This window comes from Cherax quadricarinatus, chromosome 20 (genome assembly GCF_038502225.1).
Source record: "Cherax quadricarinatus isolate ZL_2023a chromosome 20, ASM3850222v1, whole genome shotgun sequence".
Taxonomy (NCBI): domain Eukaryota; kingdom Metazoa; phylum Arthropoda; class Malacostraca; order Decapoda; family Parastacidae; genus Cherax; species Cherax quadricarinatus.
The window spans coordinates 22434311-22440310 of NC_091311.1; the positions used below are offsets into that span (position 1 = coordinate 22434311).

At 43.1% G+C, this 6000-nt stretch overlaps 1 protein-coding gene across 1 annotated transcript in view; it reads right to left on the minus strand.

The window, feature by feature from the left end:
* TrpA1 (Transient receptor potential cation channel A1) overlaps window positions 1–6000 on the minus strand; it is a 249076-nt gene that overhangs the window by 182946 nt on the left and 60130 nt on the right. The gene's annotated exons all lie outside the window — the stretch shown is intronic.

The window sequence follows — 6000 nt, forward strand, 5'->3', positions numbered from 1 at the left end:
TCACCCTTTGTACTCCCGCCGTTGCCAGGTCTACTTAAATGAACGTGAAAATCCGTTGCCTCAAAGAGGCAGAAGGTCTCCCTTATGCTACGGCAGTTACTCATCTCCGCCTCCAAGGGAGACTACCCCGTGTTTCTTATTCTCGTGTTTCCAAACATCCCCCCACTTCTGGGGTCCCATCTTCTGCAGCCTCCTCTGTTGTTACCCCTCCCATAGCCACTACGGCATCTAATCCTTTTGCTGTCCTTGGCTCTGACGTCCCGACTACAACTCAGTCTGTTCTCACATCTTCGCGTCCTTCCTCACAAGCCCCAGTATCGACAAGACCTCGTACGACACCTAATACCAATCGCCCCTCTACTTAGAAGTCCAAAAAATCCACATTGCTCAAACCTTCTTTGCCCCTTCCTTCCCTTCTTCCACCTCCACACTTTACCTTTCCAGTCTCTGTACCTAGTTCTTCCCCTCTCTCTGGCTCTATTACAAGTGTGGAGATTCACCCTCCTCCTCTTACTATGCCTTCCACCCCCGTCCCCTCCCAAGTTTCTCCCTCTTCTGCCACCTCCCAGGTTTCTCCCTCTTCTGTCCCCCCCTACACTTCATCTCCAGTCCCTTACACTCTTCCCTCCCCCTCTACTTTGGTACAGTCCATTACTGTCCCAATCTTTACTCACCCTCCTCCTTCTATCTCCAATATGGTCTCCCATACATCTTTGAATTCAGAAACACTTGAAGCCATTTCAGAATATATTGCAGAGACTAAACCTTCAATGGACACTGATTCACTTCCTGTTCCTTCTCTTCCCTTTCCTCCATCTTCACAACCCCATTCTTCGCAACGCTCCGTTCCTTCGCTACTTGAACGTCTTCCAATGCCACCACACGTTGACTTTTCTAACCCCTCTAGTCCGTAGGTGCCTTTACCTACAGATTCCTGATATTTTCTTCATCGCCAATCATGGCCTATTTACAGTGGAATATCCGCGGCCTCAGGGGTAATCGGGGTGAGCTTCAGATGTTGCTTTCCAGGTTTTCCCCTGTTGGTGCTTGCTTACAAGAACCAAAATTACACTCGGCTGTTTTCCAACCTATCTCAGGCTATAATTTATTGTATTCTTCGGATCCTTTCTCAGATGGGACCTTTAATGAAAGTGCCCTTCTTCTACGTTACCACAGCTGTCACTGCCAGCTTAATAACAATAGTTACCACAGCTCTCACTGCCAGCCTAATAACCATAGTTACCACAGTTGTCACTGTCAGCTTAATAACCATAGTTACCACAGGAGTCACTGCCAGCTTGATAACCATAATTACCTCCGCTTTTACTGGCAGCTTAATAACCATTGTTGCCACAGCTGTTATTGCCGGCTTAATAACAATAGTTCCCACAGCTGTCACTGCCAGCTTAATAACCATAGTTACGACAGCTCTCACTGTCAGCTTAAGAACCATAGTTACCACAGTTGTCACTGCTAGTTTAATAACAATACTTACCACAGCTGTCACTGGCAGCTTAATAATATAGTTACCACAGCTGTCACTGTGGGCTTAATGACCATAGTTACCACAGATGTCACTGCCAGCTTAACTATTGTTACCATAGCTGTCAATGCCAGCTTAATAACCATAGTTACCACATCTGTCACTGCCAGCTTAATGACCATAGTTACCACAGCTGTCACTGCCAGTTTAATGACCATAGTTACCACAGCTGTCACTTCCAGCTTAATGACCATATTCACCACAGCTGTCACTGCCAGCTTAATGACCATAATTACCATAGCTGTCACTGCCAGCTTAATAACCATAGTTAGCACAGCTGTCACTGCAAGCTTAATAGCGATAGTTATCACAGCTGTCACTTCCAGCTTAATAACCATAGTTACCAGATCTGTCACTGCCAGCTTTATAACCCTAGTTACCACATCTGTCACTGCCAGCCTAATACGCATAGTCACCACAGCTGTCACTGCCAGCTTAATAACCATAGTTACCACAGCTGTCACTGCCAGCTTAATAACCATAGTTACCACAGGTGTCAATGCCAGCTTAATAACCATAGTTTCCACAGCTGTTTCTGCCAGCTTAATAACCATAGTTACCACAGCTGTCATTGCCAGCTTAATAACCAGATTAACAATGCTTTCACTGCCAGCTTAATAACCATAGTTACCAAGGCTCTCACTGCCAGCTTAATAACCATAGTTAACACAGCTGCCACTGTCAGCTTAATGGCCATAGTTACCCCAGCTGTCACTGCCAGCTTAATAACCATAGTTGCCACAGCTGTCACTGCCAGCCTAATAACCATAGTTACCAGAGCTGTCACTGCCAGCTTAAAAACCATAGTTACCACAACTATCACTGCCAGCTTAATAACGATAGTTACCACAGCTGTCTCTGCCCGTTTAATAACCATAGTTACCACAACTATCACTGCCAGCTTAATAACGATAGTTACCACAGCTGTCTCTGCCCGCTTAATAACCATAGTTACCACAGCTGTCACTGTCAGCTTAATAACGATAGTTACCACAGGTGTCACTACCAATTTAATAACCATAATTACCATAGCTGTTACTGCCATCTTAATAACCATTGTTACCACAGCTGTCACTGCCAGCTTAATAACCATAGTTTCCACAGCTGTTACTGCCAGCTTAATAACCATAGTTACCACAGCTGTCATTGCCAGCTTAATAACCATAGTTAACAATGCTGTCACTGCCAGCTTAATAACCATAGTTACCAGAGCTCTCACTGCCAGCTTAATAACCATAGTTAACACAGCTGTCACTGTCAGCTTAATGGCCATAGTTACCCCAGCTGTCACTGCCAGCTTAATAACCATAGTTGCCACAGCTGTCACTGCCAGCCTTATAACCATAGTTACCAGAGCTGTCACTGCCAGCTTAATAGCCATAGTTACCACAACTATCACTGCCAGCTTAATAGCGATAGTTACCACAGCTGTCTCTGCCTGCTTAATAACCATAGTTACCACAGCTGTCACTGTCAGCTTAATAACGACAGTTACCACAGGTGTCACTGCCAATTTAATAACCGTAATTACCACAGGTGTCACTGCCAGCTTAATAACCATAGTTACCACAACTATCACTGCCAGCTTAATAGCGATAGTTACCACAGCTGTATCTGCCCGCTTAATAACTATAGTTACCACGGCTGTCACTGTCAGCTTAATAACGACAGTTACCACAGGTGTCACTGCCAATTTAATAACCGTAATTACCACAGCTGTTACTGCCAGCTTAATAACCATTGTTACTACAGCTGTCACTGCCAGCTTAATAACCATAGATACAACAGCTGTCACTGCCTGCTTAATAACCATAGTTACCATAGTTGTCACTGCAAGCTTAATAACCATAGTTATCAGATCTGTCACTGCCAGCTTAGTAACCATAGTTATCACAGCTCTCACTGCCAGCTTAATAACCATAGTTACCATAGCTGGCACTGCCAGCTTAATAACCATAATTACCCCAGCTGTCACTGCCAGCTTAATAACCATAGTTATCACAGCCTTCACTGACAGCTTAATAACCATAGTTACACAGCTGTCACTGCCAGCTTAGTAACCATAATTACCACAGCTGTCACTGCCAGCTTAATAACCATTGTTACCACAGCTGGCACTGCCAACTTAATAACCATAGTTACCACAGCTGTCACTGCCAGTTTAATAATCATAGTTATCACTGCTGTCACTGCTAGGTTACTAACCATAGTTACCACAGCTGTCACTGCCAGCTTAATAAGTATAGATATCAAAACCGTCACTGCCAGGTTAATAATCATAGGTAGCACAGCTGTCACTGCCAGCTTAATAACTATAGTTACCAGAGCTGTCACTGCCAGCTTAATAACCATAGTTACCACAGCTGTCACTGCCAGCTTAATAACCATAGTTGTCATAGTGATCACTGCCATCTTAATGGTTATAGTTATCACAGTGGCCACTGGCAGCTTACTGACCATAATTATCACAGTGGCCACTGGCAGATTAATGATCATAATTATCACGGTGGGCACTGGCAGATTAATGACCATTGTTATCACGGTGGTCACTACTAGCTTAATGACTATGGTTATCGCGGCTGTCACTATCAACTTAATTACTCTATTTATCACGGCGATGAGTACAATCTTAAGGATTGACTATAGTTATAATAACGACTATTACCTTCACGTCAACAGCGATGTTGACACTAGAACTGCGAAAATTACTGCCTGACACGGAGCGTCTGGTTGATAGTACACGCTATGGTGAGGTTCATTGTCCTCTAAGACTGAAACCGGCAGCATCAGCATTTTGTGTCCTGCAGAGCTGCTCCACATCATAAGTGAACCACTTACAGCTATATAGCTTACATGGTGTTCTCGTATTCCCTTAAGCAAATACCAGCTTCACTGGACGAGACTCGAACCCTCGAACACTCTGTGCCTGCTCTCAGACAGGTAGACCTCTGGAAACCAGATTATCTCAACACCAGTATTTAATCAGGACGGGCCAGGAGTCGAATGCTGTCATTAAACACGTCATGTTTGTAATCACCCACCGTGTGGGTGATTACAAACATGAAATAAACATGAACGGATCCTCTCTCTTGAAACATGAAAAGAATGCCATGTATAACTCAAATTATGGGCTCTACAAACTCGATAACTATTTAATGGAGTCTATTGTGCACAGCCTTAAACAACAATGTTATACAATAGCACAGGATGGGTCATTATGCCAGTGGGTCGCGTGATGTTCTGGTGATGTTGGACCAGAGTCTGCGCACTGAGCATCATGTTACGTCTGTCGGGAACATCGCTATAATATATAACATCATGTTAAGTTCGTCGTGAACGTTAATGTAATATATAACATAATGTTAAAAGTTCATCATGACAGTCAACTTAATGCATAACCCGCCTAGATACTACTGCATAAAGGAATCGTGAGGTTACAGACACAAGTGGTTGCAGTCAGCATGGTGAGTTCATTTAGGTATGGGTGCACATGTGTTGATACCCCCGGATACCCCAAAAAAGAGGCAGAGTTACCGACTGAGAGCTTAACACCAAGATATCTGTAAGTTTTAACGTAGCTAATGATTTCACCCTGCAAATAGATGGGTGGGGGATGTCATTTGCTTGTTAACCCTTTGACTGTCGCAGGCCCCTTTCTGAAATTGTCATTCTGTGTTAACCTGTCTAGATATAGCGGTACAAAGGTACACATAGTTGATTGCAACATTGTGATTGTAACTAGTTTAGTGGTTTACCGAATTAGGTTGTTAGTGAGGTTAAAATAAAAATTCAGGAATTATCTAGTTATTATAGGAAAGAATAATTGGAATATGAGTAAGATCCATAAATAATACGGGTAAATTAATCAACACTTAGGAACATAAGGTGAATCCTTTCTAGTATTTCCTGAACATTCTAGAAGGACATGGAGTGTTGTCAGCTGACAGATGAGTGCATTCATCCCTTCTATTTTATTAATTAGAAGGTTACACACAATAGTTGCATTTGGTATGTGTATTATCCACTGTTGTAAAGTAATCTTTTATATCACATGACCTGTTCTCAGCGGTCAGAGGAAGCTTAAGGCTGGCTGTTAAAATCTAGTTGTCCTGCCTACTGGTTGCCCCGTGGCCTGGTGGCTAAAGCTCTCGCTTCACACGGCGAGGGTCTGGGTTCGATTCCCAGCGAGGGTAGAAACATTGGGCGTGTTTCTTTACATCGGTTGTCTGCGTTCAAACATCGGTAAAATGGGTACCTGGGTGTTAGTCGACTGGTGTGGGTCGCATCCTGGGATAAAACTAACCTAATTTGCCCGAAATGCTCAGCATAACAAGCGGATTCTATATAGTAGTATGTAATTGATGTCAGCTAGGACTGTATACCTTGTACATGTACTTGTAGAAAATTTATTATTATTATTATTATTATTATTATTATTATTATTATTATTATTATTA